General features: G+C 42.9%; 2 pseudogenes; both read left to right on the top strand.

The window, feature by feature from the left end:
- The first annotated feature begins 2,730 nt into the window (after positions 1-2,730).
- Positions 2,731-4,176, top strand: LOC122735275 (annotated as a pseudogene).
- Positions 4,177-10,080: 5,904 nt separating this feature from the next.
- Positions 10,081-16,447, top strand: LOC122753190 (annotated as a pseudogene).
- The last annotated feature ends 1,524 nt before the right edge of the window (positions 16,448-17,971 follow it).

The raw sequence follows: 17,971 nt of genomic DNA, 5'->3' as shown, positions 1-17,971 counted from the left end.
ACTCTGGTCTTCCTGACTCTGGCCCCACACTTTATTCACTATGCCACCCAGTTATCTCACAGTAATAGACCAAAAAATGGAGAATCCCTAATGGGATTTCCTCTAGCTATAGATGGATATTCTTAATATGACCAAGTACCAACTTGAGGTAAAAAACAAAAAGGAAATAAGCTTTGGTTCTACTACCACCCCTGTCTGTTCAATGCCCTCTTCCCTTCCTATCCTCACCTCTTCCTCCTAACCTTCCAAGCCTTCTTTGTTGTCCAGAAGTTATTCCCCAACGTAAGGATAGCCACTTCTTAAAGGATTTTCTAAAACGTTAAGAAAAAATGTGGTCAAAGCACTTGAAGAGATATTTTTAATTGGAGAAAGAAATACATCCTAGAATATTTGCAATAGAGAGGACCTTGGAGGGCATCTAGTCCAGACTCTTCATTTCATACATGAGTAATCTGGGGTTCAGAAAAGTTAAATGACCTGCACAAGGTCACACAGCCATTCAAACAGTAGAATGTGATCAAGTTCAGGCCCTGTGCTCCCTACACTGGCCCTGAATGGAGTTTCTCCAGTCACAGCATGCAAGGAACACTAGGGCCTAGTGCAGAGAGATCTGGATTTGATGTCAGAATAGGTAGGTTTGTATCACAGCCCTGAAACCTGTGTGACCTTGGACAAGATAGTAGAAGAGGGGTTCTTAAGTTTGTAAAATTAGGGAGTTTATGAAGACCATGGGTTCTCGACCTGGTGTCTGTGAGCTTGTTTTAGAAATGTTTTTTATAACTATATTCCGGGGCAGCTAGGTGACACAGTGGCTAAAGCACCAGCCCTGGAGTCAGGAAGACCTGAGTTCAAATACAATCTCAGACACTTGAAACTTACTAGCTGTGTGACTCTGGGCAAGTCACTTAACCCCAATTGCCTCACCAAAAAACAAAACAAAACCAAAAATAACTATATTTCAATATAACTGGCTTCCTTTGTGATACTATATATTTTGTTTTAGGCATTTAAAGATATTCTTCTGAGGAGAGTTCATAGGCTTAGCCAGAATGACAGAGGGGTTTGAGACACAGAATCAGTAAGGAATTTGGGGTCTAGAGGACCACAAAGGTCCCTCCTACTCCTTAATCCTAGGACCTTCTAAAGAATCCCCCTATTCCTCTTGCTTATAGACCTGCCCCATCTAAGCCAGGGGACACACCAAAAGGACAGGGTACTGGTGATAGGGGGCATCTTGGGAGCAAGGAGGCATAATGTTTTACCATGAAAAAACACTAAATGAGGTCAGGTGGCAAAGCTAACTAAGAGGAAAACAGACCAAAAACTGGAGAGGGGGAATTTTGGTCTCCTTACAAGTTTTCTGCCAGCAGGCAGCCCTGAGGCATGCTTCTAGGGGAGCTGCCACCTCACTCCTGTGGAGAGGAGGCCTTGGCAGGCTATGGAAGATGCTCTTGCCTAAAACTCCTGCTATGGCCTCTGGCATAACAACAGCCCTTTGTTCCTCATGACAGTGTGTGGACTCTCTCTGCCTTGACCTACCTCACCCCATCCTGGCCTGGGCTATTCCTGTCTCCTAGTGATCTATGCCCAGGCTGACAGCTTCTTGTAAGGGGGCCATCTCAGGACAGAGAGACATCAAGAATGGCTCAGATGGAGGGGCAGCTAGGTGGAGCAGTGGATAGAGCACTGGCCCTGGATTCAGGAGGACCTGAGTTCAAATCCGGCCTCAGACACTTGACACTTACTAGCTGTGTGACCCTGGGCAAGTCACTTAGCACTCATTGCCCAGCAAAAAAGAAAAAAGAAAAGAAAAGAATGACTCAGATGCTTTCTGTTTATGAAACTCTGGACAAGTCATTTCCTTTGTCTAAGCCTCAGGTTCCTTCCAGACTTAAATCCTAAGATTCCACAAAATACTAAGATGACTTAGAGGCAGCTAGGTGTCCCAGTAGAATACTGGATATTAAGCTAGGAAGACCTGAATTCAACTCCGGCTTCAGACATTACCTGTGTGGTTTTCTCATCTGTGAAATAGAGATGACAATGGCACCTTCCTCCTAGGGTTGTTGTGAGGATAAAATGAGATAATATTGTAAAGTGCTTTGCAAGCCTTAAAAGTGCTATATACAGGGGCAGCTAGGTGACACAGTGGATAAAGCACCGGCCCTGGATTCAGGAGTACCTGAATTCAAATTCTGCCTCAGACACTTGACACACTAGCTGGGTGACCCTGGGCAAGTCACTTAACCCTCATTGCCCCGCAAAATAAATAAATAAATGAATAAAATGGGGGAAAAAAGTGCTATATACAGCTGGGCCTGGAGTCAGGAAGCCCTGAGATCAAATCTGTCCTCACTTATTAGCAATGTGATCCTAGGCAAGCCACTTAACTTCTGGCTCTCTCAGTTTCCTCATCTACAAAATGGGGATAATAATAGCATCTACCCCACAGTGTTGTCATGAAGATTAAATGAGATCATGTTTGTATGAGTACTTAGAACAGTCCCTGGCACATAATACATGCTTAATAAATGTTTCTTTCCTCCCTTCTGAAGAAGCAGCAGAAACCAGAGGAAGAAGACTTCTGGTAAAGGTGGAACCTTGGGTAGAACTTTGGTGTCCCAGGGGATGAGGCACAGGAGTTTGAGCAGTCTGAGCTGCATTGGTGGTGGTGGCTGCAACTGCCAGCCACAGCCGCTGCTGGTGTGAGGTAGAGGTGGTGTGGGGAACATGGAGATGATCTTGGAGCCCCAGCAGTGCTACTCTGAAGAACAGGAGCAGCTCATGGACATCATGGCTAAGCCAATGCTCATTAAGAAATCTATGCGCCTGGATCAGAGCAATTTGGACCACCATATGCCAGCTATGCAGGACAGAGATATGGAAGTCAGCAGCAACCTGAAAGGCTTGTATGATGACCAGAATGGATTAAGAAAGGAGGAGCTCAGTGTTATTCTGGACCAAATGAATGTGCAGAATTCTACAACAGACTCAAACAGATAAAAGAATTCCACCAGCATCACCTACCTGAGATCCAGGTACCAATGTCAATGGAATTTGAAGAGCTCTTGAAAGCCAGACAAGATCCCAGTGAAGAGGCACAACACTTCAGGGAGTTAGTTCACAGATGAAGCAGATGGTCTTTACCTGCATTTTCATAACTGTTAAGTACATTAACTTGAAAGTATCTGAGAAACTGGATTCTATCCCAAACCTCTCCATCTTTGATCAGTTATTTGATATTCCCAAGGAAAGGAAGAGTGCAGAGCACAGAAGGTACCTGGAGATGCTGTCTGAGGACCTCCAAGACCACACAGACAGGGTAAAGCCCCTACAAGAGCAGAATGAGCTGTTTGGGAAGATCCAGAATGAATTTGAGAAGAAGTGGGACAATGGTGCCTTCCCAGGCTGACCAAAAGGGACAAGCAGCTCACTGACCCACACTGCAGTCCATCTTGAGCTCTCTGCATTTTCCTGCTGGGAGAAATTGACCTCCTTGGGCCTGGACACACTAAAATCTGCACTCTTGGCTTTAGGATGGAAATGTAGTGGGACCCTGGAAGAGAGAGCCCAGAGGCTCCTGGAATCACTTGACTCCTCTCTGTTTGATAAGAATCCCAAATCAAAGGAAACCAAGAGGGATACTGAGGGAAAAAAGACATTGATTTCCTTGAAGCCCATATCTATGAATGTGTAGATTCTTGGGGAGCACCCCATCTCGCATGAACATATACAACACAAACAGGCAGGGACAAGACAGGAAAGAGAGAAGGAAGAGAAAGAGCTCATAAATGAGAGTGAAAGTGAAATGAAGAGAACAGATTATCTACAACCCCCCAAATCTGCCCTGGGTTGGGCTGGCAAACCCATTCCCTACTGGCTATATATCAAGTATCATTGTGAGAGCTGTGGGAACTACACCCACTGAGCACCCAAGGCCTTCCAGTGGCACTTTGCAGAATGGCATCATGATCATGACATGGGATGCTTGAGAATTCCCAGTGCAGTTCACTTTGCTGATGTGACCCAGATGGAAGATGCTGTCTCTCTGTGGGCCAGGTTGAAACTGCAGAAGGCTTCTGAATGGTGGCAGCTTGACATGGTGGAGGGGTATGAAGTGGAAGTGTCATGAATAAGAAGATATATGAGGACACGAAATGCCATGGACTGCTCTAGTGTCTTAAGGACAAGATCCATGACTGGTTGAGCATTCTAGGATTTGACACATTTCTATTCCATATAAGGGTATGTTCCCAAAGACTCTGCTACGTGATCTAACATTCTGGTATGTGTCTTGTGAAGAGAAGACATGCGGACATAGTGAAGGTATGAAATATGTTTAATCTTTTGTTTTATATTTAAAAGGGTCCTGGGCCAGCTAGGTGGCACAGTGAATACAGCAGCAGTCCTGAAGTTGGGAGGACCTGAGTTCCAACCTGAACTCAGCCACTTGGCATTTATCAGCTCTGCAAGTCACTTAACTCCATTTGCCTTGCCAAAAAAAAAAAAAAAAAGCTCTTGAAAAATGTGACTTAAATTCCTACTGTTTGGATCACATCTTCATTGATATGATACATACACTATTCAAAATTGTGTTTGTGGGGCTGCTAGGTAGCGCAGTAGATAAAGCACCAGCCCTGGATTCAGGAGTACCTGAGTTCAAGTCTGGCCTCAGACACTTGACACTTACTAACTGTGTGACCCTGGGCAAGTCACTTAACCCCCATTGCCCTGAAAAACAACAACAACAACAACAACCAAGCAAAAACAAAATTGTTTGTTTGCAGTAATTCCCCTATGGACACACATACACACACACACACACACACACACACACTCACTCTCTCATTCTCTCTCTCTCTCTCTCACTCATTCTCTCTCTCTCATCCTCTCTCTCTCTCTCTCTCTCTCTCTCATTCTCTCATTCTCTCTCTCTCATTCATTCTCTCTCATTCATTCTCTCTCTCCCCTCCCCAGAGGCATAATTCATAATTTGGGTGCCTTGACTTGCAGGATTTCATTGCTCCTGGTTTGCTGCATCTCCTTTAGCATATTAACTGAGTCTGATGAATGGGGCCCAAGTCATTTCCAGAGAGTCTGTAGTAGGTTTCTCAGGGAATTTGCCACTTGATAAATACATGACAGTGACAGTGATATTTCTATTGTAAGGGTCCAGTGATCCTTGACACAGTCATATCTCCCACCACCACCTACCCCAACCCTCCCAACCAGGGCTTCCCTAAAGACTAGGGGAGGGCTCCAAAGATCACAGGATAACAGAATTGAAAGGGACCTTAGAGGTCACCAGGATCAACCCTCTCATTTTGAAAGTGAGGGAAATGAGTTCTGAAGGAGTTAAAGGAATTACCCAGAATCACAGCTGGTGGCTGAGTAAGGATTCAAAGCCAGGTCTTCCTGATTCCCAGTTCGGTACTTCCCCCTATCTCTCCTTGAGAGCAGGGTCTATCTTACTTTCCTTTTTTATACTCCTTGCACTTAGCACACTGCTTTGTACATGTACTGAATAAATGCTTTTTTTAAAAAAAAATCCATTCTTTACTTCGTGCAGCCAACTATGCATATGAAATTAGAGCTGAGACTTGATTTAGGCAGAGAAGAGGAAGGAGAAGAATTCCAAAGGGCGGTAGGGAAGTGAGCAGCTATCCACTACATCAGGCTACCTCTCAAAATAATGTCCAGAACTAACTACCACTAATGCAATCCTGTCCTTTGCTAGACTCTGGTCTAAAACCTCAGGCCTCTTGCAGCATGTCCTGACACACTAGACTTTCACATAGACACACAACAAAGCTATCTATAAATACCAGATTCTCCAGATCTGCACTGATCTGCTACCAGACACTTACCTGTGTCTGTTACTATCCATCTGGTCAATAAATTCATTTCACTCACAGTACCCGAGTCACATTAAGAGAAGTAAAGAGGCCCTTTGGTATCCTGTTTTTATATACTAGCTCAGAGTAGGAGAAAGGTTGGTTCTCTCATTAGGACTATTGTCAGCAACTGATTCCTCCTCAATCTTCCCTCCCCAACACTCCTTCACCACTTCTCTGTCTCTCTGTCTCTCTCTGTCTCTCTCTGTCTCTCTCTGTCTCTCTGTCTCTCTCTGTCTCTCTCTCTCTGTCTCTCTCTCTCTTTCTCTCTCTCTCTCCCTCTCTCCCTCTCTGCCTCCCTCTCTCCCTCTCCCTCTCCATTCCCTGCCTCCCTGACTTTGTAACACACAAGAACTTTCACTTGGCATTCTAAAGAAAGCCCAGTTTAGGGATCACTCCTGAAGGTTTTTCTCTGAGTAACCCTGAGTAGCATGTGTGGGGTTGTTCCTTGTTTAGAGTCTAAACACAGTTGGCTTCTGATCCCTGAATGCATTATTTCTAATTCATGCTTCTTCACATCTCTACTCAATTTACCCAATTTACCTGACCGTGTCCCTAATTCTTAGGAATAGCATTGACCATTGCAATTTTCAGCTTCTTTGCTTTATAGTAAGAGATGTCTTGGGACTGGATCATTCAATGTATTTGCCCTAAATACACATGGTCTTTATATGGTTCACTGCTACCAATTCAGTCACTTTCACTGACCCTGAATAATTTCCTCTTGTTACTACCAGTGCAAACAAAGTTTCTCAACAATCCAGTTCTATTACTTACCAAGGCTGACTTAATGGGAAAGTAGATAAGAAGTCCATCTAGTATGAAAAGGCACATACTAAGTGTTTGTGGGAGATTCAGAGATTCATAAGACACAGTTGCTACAATGAGAGAGAGTGTGGTATAGTGAGAAGGCACAGCCTTCGAGAACTTACTGCCACCACTATGCAATGAAGAGGCATTGCAATAGGACTTTAATGGAGGAATACTATTATATACTATACTTATTATTAAGCACTTCCAAGTAAGCAATACAGTCAAATATTATAGAAGGTCAAAAAAGAGAAGGACATTTCTAGTTAGGATGATCAAAGAAGTTGATCCCTAAAGATCACTGTGGGAGATTGTGTTGTCACCCCATTCAGAATATAAGTGGCTTGAAAGCAAGGATCATCTTACTTTTTTATTTGTATCCCCACACTGAACACAATGCTTCCCACACAGTAAGCACTTACTACCTGCTCTTTCATTTGTTCATTCACTCATTCACTCTGGGTATGAGTCTGGAAGGGGTAAGGGTAGAATGACTCACCAAAGGAAAAATTTCAAAATATACTCAGAGGAAAAAGAGTTCCCATTTGGGATCAACTCTAGAAGACTGGTGATGAAAGCACCTTCCCACATAAAGTGGTGGTAGACTATTGTAATAGAATGATGAGTATACCTGTACACATAGTTAATGTTGTTTTGCTCAACCCTTTTTCCTTGTTTGTTGTTCAATTGATTTTTAGTTGTGTCCAATTCTTCATGACCCCTTTTGGGGTTTTCTTGGCAAAGATAAACTGAAGTGGTTTGTCATTTCCTTCTCCAGATCATTTTACAGATGAGGAAATTGAGTCAAACAGTGTTAAGTGATTTGCCCAGGGTCACAAAACCAATAGGTATCTGAAGCTGGATTTTAACTCAGATCTTTCTGACTCCAGGCCTGTCACTCTATCCACTGCACCACCTAGTTACTCCATTTCTTTTTTATAAGGAAGAATTCTATGGCAGGGTAGACCTGTGTGAGAGAGAAAGAGACTGAAGTAAGTTATTCCAAAGGTGTTTTTTTTTTTAAGCATTAATAAAACTTCTTTTTAAGGTGAGTTGAGGCCAGGTTGCAGCCTTGAATCCCAGGCTAAGGAGTTTGACATATGTTTTTGTAGTCAAAGTGGAATCCCTGGAGTCTTTTCATACATTGTTAAAATATTTTAAACTGTTATCAGTCATGGTGAGTCATCCCATGCCATGATCTTGCCTACCCCCAATCTGTCCTCCAGATGTGCCGGGGAGTCTATGTTCTTTCTGGCCCTCTCAGGGCCTAGTAGTCTCACTCTCTCCCCTTCTCTTCATTCTGGCTGAGGGGGCCTCTCCTTCATTTTGAAATGGCTGGGCTGACTACAGGATGTGGTCAAAATAAATAATTCCTAGACTATGCTGATAAACAACAAGATCATTTCTCACTGCTCCATGGAAGGAGCCAGGCCCCTAATAACAGGCAGGAGTGACATGTTTCTTGATGGACTCTGTGTCACCTTCTTTGCCAGAACTATCAGCTGAGACCATCAAGAAAGAATATGGCCTCATTTCTCTCTGCTACAATTGAACTAACAGCAGCCTCACCATTAGTCAGGATCTGATGAGCTAAGGTTTGGTTTTCTCAAATCCTTTTTCCATCCCTCAGGGCTTTTGAAGGCCCTACTTAATAGGTACTCAATCAAGTCTGGTTCATTCCTCCATCCAGGGGTTAGAAGTAGGTAGGGTAAGGGTTGGAAGGAATGGTTGCAGCAGTAGCATGTACCACAATGCAGATAAAGAAAAAAGCACTAAATTTGGAGACAGAAGACCTGACTTTGAATGCCAGTTCACTACTTACTACCTTTGTGACTGTAAGCAAGTCAATTAACCCTTGTGGATCTCAGTTTCCTCATCTGTAAAATGAAAGGATTAGACTAAATCAAAGCTTTTTGGAGGGGAGGGGCAGGGCAATGAGGGTTAAGTGACTTGCCCAGGGTCATACAGCTAGTAAGTCACAAGTTTCTGAGGCCAGAATTGAACTCAGGTCCTCCTGAATCCAGGGCTGGTGCTTTATTCACTGCCCCACTTAAGTGCCCCCAAAGCTTCTTAAACTATGGATCTTGACCCTCTATAGGGTCATGTAACTGAATGTGGGGGTCAAGAAAAATTTGGCAACAATAAAAGGTTTTATATACCTATATACCCCGGGGGCATGTAAAAATTTCTCAGGCAAGAGGAGGTCAAGAGTAGAAAAAGTTTAAGAAGCCCTGGACTAGATGAATTCTAAGATTTCTTCCAATTCTAGATCTATGATCCTATGATATGAGAAGGAAAGGGGGAAAAAAGAAGAAAGAAGACAAAGGTCAGTAAAAACAAGTCTATCATTCATCACTATTCCCCCTAGGGTATTATGCTGTCCATTACACTATCCTGAGATCAGTGGTCTGGGACTCACACATCACTCTTCTGATTAGAATCTCTTTCTGATGTTTTCTTCCCTATTATTCCTGCTCTGTTTCTTCCTGACACCATGACTAGGCAAATAGAGATGCCCAGATAAAAAACTATCACAGTAGTTCACCTGGGAACTTGTGAATGAAAAGAGTTTCTGTGAATGAAGGACAATTCACAGCTAGTTTTCAGATGAGAGAGTGATGGACAAGAGCAAACTAAAAACAGGAAAACTTGTGAAATGTGGGGAAGCCAATCCAGCTTGGCTCAGCAGGATATGAGTTATAAAAGGAGGAGAAAAAAGATAGTGAATCAGCTGCTTCTTCTAAGGTGAAGGCCATAAGATGGGTTTCAAGGTATTGGGAGGGAAGATGGGTGAACTCAGAGGCCTGGATAAAATCTGAGTGAATTTAAAATACTTGAAGAATATAGATTGTTCTTTAAAATAGAGCACCTGGGGCAGCTAGGTGGTGCAGTGGATAGAGCACTGGCCCTGGAGTCAGGAGTGCCTGAGTTCAAGTCCGGCCTCAGACACTTAATACTTACTAGATGTGTGACCTTGGGCAAGTCACTTAACCCCATTTGCCTCACTTTTAAAAAAAACAAAGAAAGAAAATAGAGCACCTGCAGGGAGCTATAGGGATGTGGGAAAGCTGCTGAGCCTGGTGCAGAAAAATATCCAGAAGGAAGGCACAGAAGGGCGAGGACAGACAAAGGAGAAACCAGCAGCATCAGAAGCAAAGGCTGAAGGGGGTGGAGCCAAGATGGCAGAGGAAAGGCTGTGACTCTCCATGCTCCCAACAAATCTGTCCACATACCTCCAAAAAAAAAAAAATTCCATAAGACAACTCCTGGAGCAGCATAACCCACAAAAGAACAGAGTGAGACTATTTTCCAGCCAAAGATGGCTTAAATAGTCAGCTGGGATCATCTGCTGTTCTGGGTGAGAGAGGAGCTCAGCATGAGGCGCAGATCCAGCCCTAGGCAGGTCGCGCCTCCAGAACCTCAGAATCTCCAGCATCAGCAGCTTCTTCTGAAACTTGGCTCATGGACTGGTAAGGGGGACCAGCAGTTGGCTGGGGGGAAACAGCTGCATTCTCTGCTGGAGCTAAGGCAGAGTGCCCATATTCTGAACCAGTAAGCAAACTCAAGCAGCAGTGGCCCCATGGGGGTGGGGCACAGGTATGCCAAGCTTTCAACCATAGAGAATCAGATTTCAATCAAATTTCTGCTTCCAGGTTAAAGAGAAAGTGGGTCATGGTTACTTACAGGCCAGGTGGGCTGAGAATGAGCCTAATAATACCACCTGGAACCCCCTGTAGCTTGGTCAGTGCATCCTGGAAGCAACACTCCATGTTAAGAAGGAGTTAAAAGCCAAGAAATAGGCAGTCAAGATAAGTAGGCAGAGAAAGCAGCAAACCATTGAAAGCTTCTTTGGTGGCAAGGTAGATCAAAATACACCCTCAGAAGAAGATAATAACAAAGTCAAAACTCCTACATCCAAAGCTTCCAAGAAAAATATGAATTGCTCTCAGGCCATGAAAGTGCTCAAAAAGGACTTTGAAGATAAAGTAAGAGAAGTAGAGGGAAAAGTTAGAGAGGCAGAGGAAAAAATGGAAAGAGAAATGAGAGTGATGCAGGAGGGTCATGAAAAAAAAAAAGTCAACAGCTTGAAAAGCCAAATTGGCCAAATGGAAAAGGAAGCACATAAACTCTTGGAAGAAAATCATTGTTTAAGAATTAGGATAGAGCAAATAAAAGCTAATGACTTTATGAGAAATCAAGACACAATAAAGTAAATCCAAATAAATTTTAAAAATAGAGAGTAATATAAAATATCTCCTTGGAAAAACAGCTGAACTGGAAAATAGAACCAGGAGAGATCATTTGAAAATCATTAGACTACCTGAAAACCATGATCAAAATATGAGCTTAGACATCATCTTCCAAGAAATTGTGAGAGAAAATTGCCCTGATATTCTAGAAGCAGAAGGTAAAATAGAAATTGAAAGAATTCACTGATCACCTCCAGAAAGAGATCCCAAAAGGAAAACTCCCAGGAATATCATAGCCAAATCTCAGAGATTCCTGGCCAAGGAGAAAATATTGCAAGCAGCTAGAAAAAAAAGTAATTCAAATACTGTGGAGCTACAGTAAGGATAACACAAGATCTAGCAGCATCTACATTAAAGGATCAGAGGTCATGAAATATGATATTCCAGAGGGCAAAGGAACTGGGACTACAACCAAAAATCACCAGAAATCAACCTACCCAGCAAAACTTATTAATCTTTCAGGGGAAAAAATGGGACTTCAATAAAAAAGAGGACTTTCAAGAATTCATGATGCAAAGACCTGAACTGAATAGAAAATCTGACTTTCAAATTCAAGACCCTAGAGAAGCATTTAAAAAAAGGTAAACAAGAACAAGAAATCCTGAGGGATATTAAAAGGTTAAACTGTTTACATTCCTACATGGGAAGATGATGCTTCTAACTCATAAGAACTTTCTCAGTATTAGAGCAGCTGAAAAGAATATACTTAGACAGAGGGCACAGGTGTGAATTGAATATGAAGGGATGATATGTGTAAAGCATTTATTTTTTGTTTATCCTTGTTTGGGGGGGTGTCAAACAGGGTGGGGTGGCTTATGTCTGGGGCCAGATTTGGGCTCAGGGCCTCCTGGGTCCAGGGCTGGTGCTTTGTCCACCATGTCACCTAGCTGACCCATGATGACATCTTTAAAATAAAGTTAAGGGGTAAGATGAATGCACTGGAAGAAAGGAAAAGGGAGAGGTGGAAGGTGGTAAAGTAGCTCACATAAAAGAAACAAGAAAAAGCTTATGGAGTAGAGGGGAAGATGGGGAAGGAGTGGGCTAGTGAGTCAGCCTTATTCTCATCAGAATTGGCTCAAAGAGGGAATATCAAATACACTCAAGTGGGTATAGTAATATATTTTTTTCCTGAGGGAAAGTAGGAGGGGAAAGGGATAGGGAGGGAGAGTCAAAGGAAGGGAGAGCAGATTGGGGGAGGGGACAGTAAAAAGCAAAACACTTTTGAGGAGGGATAGGGTAAAAGAAGATAGAAAATAGAGTAAAAATAGAGCACCTGCACTGGCTACATTTTTGCTTAGAAGAAAGAAAATGAGAAGGGAGGTGGCAGAAATAAGTTGCTTCTCTGCCAGCAAATGGGCAGAGTCACAGAATAAAGAAAGGAAAGAGTATAATTGGGCTCATCACTGGTAAAAAAGTCAGGTAAGCAGGGCAGCTAGGTGGTACAGTGGATAGAGCACCAGCCCTGGAGTCAGGAGGACCTGAGTTCAAATCCGGCCTCAGACACTTAACACTTACTAGCTGTGTGACCCTAGGCAAGTCACTTAACCCCAATTGCCTCACCAAAAAAAAAAAAAAAACCCAAGTCAGGTAAGCAGGCTACTTAGTATTCAGTCAAATACTGGAGTTATAGTCCTTCTTCTGTCACTGATTATGTGACCTGGGCAAGTTTACCTCTCTGGGCTTTGGTGCTCTATCTATTAAAAAGACGATTAACAACTTCTATATCTCTAAATGTTACAACATGGTTGTTATGGCAAACTGGTATGGTGAAAAGAACTCTGAATTGAGAAAGAAGAACTGCTTTAAGTACTAACCCTGGCACTTAATTGGGTAAGTTTCTGAACCTTAGTTTCCCCATCTGTAAAAAAAAAAAAAAGACAGGAAGTGTCCATTGGATCTGATATTACAATCCTATCATCCCTTGCTCTCCATTCAACATTCATTCAACAAGTATCGGTTAACTGTTCACTAGGTGCCAGACTGAGAGGAGGTGCAGTGTAATGGATAGAGAATGACCTCACTGTAGGGAAGACCTAGATTCAAGCCTCACCTCTGGTGATAGGACCCCGGGCAAGTCATCAAACTTCTCTGTATTTCAGGAGATTCTATAAGATTTCAAGTTGCAGATATACATCGGTAAAGGGATTCCCTATACTCATGAAGTCACATATGCAGGCCAAAACAAAATCACACACCAAACCTACTAATATGTAGAGCATTGTGACAGGAGCTGGGGATACAATCACCTGAAAGGAAATAGTATCTACTTTCATGGGAGGTTACATCCTTTTGGGAGTGGGTGTGGGGACACACCGGATGGTGCTGAGACCTTACCAGAAACAAAAGGCACAACCCAGATTCTCACCAACACCTGTGAATATCACCCCCACCTACCCCATCTCTATTCAATGCCCTCTTCCCCCTATAACCAGCTCTTCCTCCCAACCTTGCAAACTTTCTTTGTTGTCCAAAAGTTATTCCTCAACCTAAGGATATGCACTTCTTAATAAATGATTTTCTAAAAGGCTAAGAAAAATGTTTGGTACTTTGTTAAAGCAATTAGAAGAGATTTTTTTTTAACTGGGGGAGGAGAAAGAGGATCCTTCCCAGAGAGGACCTTAGAGGGCATCTAATCCAAACTCTTCATTTCACAGCTAAGCCACCTGGGGTTCAGAAAAGTTAAATGATCTGTACAAGGTCACACAGCTATTCATGCCGTAGAACATGAGACTCAGTGCAGGGCATGTGCTCCCTTCATTGCCACAAAATGGAGTTGCTCCAGTCACACCATGCAAGGAGCACTACTGCCTAGTGAAAAGAGTGATAGATTTGATGTTAGGAGATGCAAGGAAGCTCTGCTACCTGTGGGAACTTGGGCAAGTCACTAGGACTGGGTTCTCAAGTTTTCAAAATTGAGGGAATTTGTCTAGAACCTAGTTACTTAAATTGTGGGTGCAACCCATATGGGGTCACATTACTGAATGTGGGGGCTGTGAAAAATTTGGCAACAGTCAAAGGTTGTGTGAGCCTATTTTATATAGCTATATACCCAGGGTCACAGAAAAATTTTTCAGGCACGGGGCAGCTAGGGCAATGGATAAAGCACTGTCCCTAGATTCAGGAGGACCTGAATTCAAATCCAGTCTCGGACACTTGACATGTACTAGCTGTGTGACCCTGGGCGAGTCACTTAACACTCATTGCCCCACCAAAAAAAAATTCTCAGACAAAAAGGTGTCATGACTGAAAAGAGTTTAAGAAGCCCTGGTCTAGAACAGGGGTACTTAAGTTTGCAAAATGAGGGAGTTTCTGTAGAAGATAGGTTCTCAACCTGGTGTCTGTGAGCTAACTTTAAAAATATTTATTTTTTTATAACTGTATTCCAATATAAATGGTTTCCTTTGTAACACTACATATTTTGTTTTAGGCATTTAAAGACATTCTTCTGAGGAGGGTCCATAGGCTTAGCCAGAATGACAGAGGGGTCTGGGACACAGAAACAGTAAGGAATTTGGGGTCTAGAGTACCTCAAAAATCCTTCCTATTCCTTAATCCTAGGAACTTCTAAAGAATCCCCCTATTCCTCTTGCTTATAGACCTGCCCCATCTAAGCCAGGGGACACACCAAAAGGACAGGGTACTGGTGATAGGGGGCATCTTGGGAGCAAGGAGGCATAATGTTTTACCATGAAAAAACACTAAATGAGGTCAGATGGCAAAGCTAACTAAGAGGGAAACAGACCAAAAACTGGAGAGGGGGAATTTTGGTCTCCTTACAAGTTTTCTGCCAGCAGGCAGCCCTGAGGCATGCTTCTAGGGGAGCTGCCACCTCACTCCTGTGGAGAGGAGGCCTTGGCAGGCTATGGAAGATGCTCTTGCCTAAAACTCCTGCTATGGCCTCTGGCATAACAACAGCCCTCTGTTCCTCATGACAATGTGTGGGCTCTCTGCCTTGACCTACCTCACCCCATCCTGACCTGGGCTATTCCTGTCTCCTAGTGATCTATGCCCAGGCTGACAGCTTCTTGTAAGGGGGCCATCTCAGGACAGAGAGACATCAAGAATGGCTCAGATGGAGGGGCAGCTAGGTGGAGCAGTGGATAGAGCACTGGCCCTGGATTCAGGAGGACCTGAGTTCAAATCCGGCCTCAGACACTTGACACTTACTAGCTGTGTGACCCTGGGTAAGTCACTTAACCCCAATTGCCTCACAAAAAAGGAAAAAAGAAAAAAAAAGAAAGAAGGATCTCAGTGCTATTCTGAACCAAATGAATGTGGAGAATTCTACAATAGACTCAAGCAGGTAAAAGAATTCCACTAGAATCACCCACCTGAAATTCAGATACCAAGTCAATGGAATTTGAAGAGCTCCTGAAAGCCAGACAAGATCCCAGTGAAGAGGCACAACACTTCAGGGAGTTAGTTCACAGATGAAGCAGATGGTCTTTACCTGCATTTTCATAACTGTTAAGTACATTAACTTGAAAGTATCTGAGAAACTGGATTCTATCCCAAACCTCTCCATCTTTGACCAGTTATTTGATATTCCCAAGGAAAGGAAGAGTGCAGAGCACAGAAGGTACCTGGAGATGCTGTCTGAGGACCTCCAAGACCACACAGACAGGGTAAAGCCCCTACAAGAGCAGAATGAGCTGTTTGGGAAGGTCCAGAATGAATTTGAGAAGAAGTGGGACAATGGTGCCTTCCCAGGCTGACCAAAAGGGACAAGCAGCTCACTGACCCACACTGCAGTCCATCTTGAGCTCTCTGCATTTTCCTGCTGGGAGAAATTGACCTCCTTGGGCCTGGACACACTAAAATCTGCACTCTTGGCTTTAGGATGGAAATGTAGTGGGACCCTGGAAGAGAGAGCCCAGAGGCTCCTGGAATCACTTGATAAAGGCCAGCCCTGGAATCACTTGACTCCTCTCTGTTTGCTAAGAATCCCAGATCAAAGGAAACCAAGAAGGATACTGAGGAAAAAAAGACATTGATTTCCTTGAAGCCCATATCTATGAATGTGTAGGTTCTTGGGGAGCACCCCCATCTCACATGAACATGTACAACACAAACAGGCAGAGACAGGACAGGAAAGAGAGAAGGAAGAGAAAGAGCTAATAAATGAGAGTGAAAGTGAAATGAAGAGAAGAGATTATCTACAACCCCCCAATCTTGCCCTGGGTTGGGCTGGCAAACCCATTCCCTACTGGCTGTATATCAAGTATCACTGTGAGAGCTGTGGGAACTATACCTACTGAGCACCCAAGGTCTTCCAGTGGCACTTTGCAGAATGACATGATCATGACATGGGATGCTTGAGCATTCGCAGTGCAGTTCACTTTGCTGACATGACCCAGATGGAAGATGCTGTCTCTCTGTGAAACTGCAGAAGGCTTCTGAATGGTGGCAGCTTGACATGATGGAGGGGTATGAAGTGGAAGTGTCATGAATAAGAAGATATATGAGGACACAAAATGCCATGGACTGCTCTAGTGTCTTAAGGACAAGATCCATGACTGGTTGAGCATTCTAGGATTTGACACATTTCTATTCCATACTAGTGTATGTTCCCAAAGACTCTGCTACGTGATCTAACATTCTGGTATGTGTCTTGTGAAGAGAAGACATGCGGACATAGTGAAGGTATGAAATATGTTTAATCTTTTGTTTTATATTTAAAAGGGCTCTGAAAAAATACCTGCTTAAATCCATATTATTTAAGTCATATCTTTAATGAATTGTTACATACATTTAACATCTGGAGTAGATGGTCTCTGAAGTTCCTGCTAACTCTATGTCTATGATCCCATGATCCCTGTTCATATCTTAGTTGATACCTTAGTTATTCCTTCACTTACCTTGACTGAAGCCTTAGTTGTAGAAATCTCAGGGGTCATTCTTCATACTGAGTAGTCTTGACTGGAGCTATTCATCTCAATACGGTGGTCATTTAACATGGAGTCCTAGTGAAAAATGTATTATAAGCAAGTAAGTCCATCTGTTTTTCTGTCCTACCTTTCAGGAGCTTTTCACCACTTTGCTTTCCCATGAATTCAATGAAATATTTTCAAATGGAGTCTGCACCATTTAACAAATAATTCTGGAATTTCCTAAAATTCGGAGTGCATTAGCCCCCACCTTCTTAGGCACTTTTAATATTGCATCTAATTCAAGGGGGCACACAGTTAAATGGAAATGAGTCATTAGGTGGATACATGTTTATGTCCCATTTTTAACATTTACTAGCTGTGAAATTGGGCCACCCATGTTAGCTTTCTGCACCTAAGTTTCTCATCTATAAAATGGGAACAATACTGCCTCTTTTGTTGTGAAAAAAGTGTTTTGTAATTCTTAGAAGTTTTTAAAGATAAAAGTTATTTAGAGCCTCCTAGAAAAAACTTCATTGTCCCCAAAGTGGATGTTTTCCTCATGGGAACAATGTTTCGTTCTGAGAATTAGCTAAGAAATATTGCAATACTTCAAGGCGCAATGATTTCATCATGGTGGGTAGCACACCCATTGGGACATGTGACCCAACCCTTACACACCTTATTCATGAGTTTCTGAAGGCAAAGAATGTAGGACCTCTGGCCACCATTGTTTTAATGAGTTTCTTTGTGTTCAGCTAACTGAGTTCAGAGGACACATAATCCATGATCCTGCCCATACTCCAAGTCTTTCCAGCTTGGTTGGGGCAAACAAATCCTACTGAGATTCATGGTATGGTTCCCCTGGCAAAGCCTCTGGAACTCAGCCAGTTTTATGATGGAGCAACAGAGAAGGACATTAGTGATGCTACCTGTGTAAACTGTGCCTTAATCATAGAAAACAAATCTTCTGGATATCCCTCACCCTACTGTGCCCAATACCAGTTGCCCTGCCAATCAAGGACCATTCTCAACCTTATCTTCAAAACCAGTAATGGAATCTGAGATCTCAAAGAAATGCCCCATAATAAGGCATTGGTTTGTAAAATTCTTGTAATTCATAACAGGGACCTTAATGTCACAAGACATT

This window comes from Dromiciops gliroides, chromosome 1, assembly GCF_019393635.1.
Source record: "Dromiciops gliroides isolate mDroGli1 chromosome 1, mDroGli1.pri, whole genome shotgun sequence".
NCBI lineage: Eukaryota > Metazoa > Chordata > Mammalia > Microbiotheria > Microbiotheriidae > Dromiciops > Dromiciops gliroides.
The sequence above is the reverse complement of the archived record's forward strand: the minus strand, read 5'-3'. Positions and strand labels throughout refer to the sequence as shown.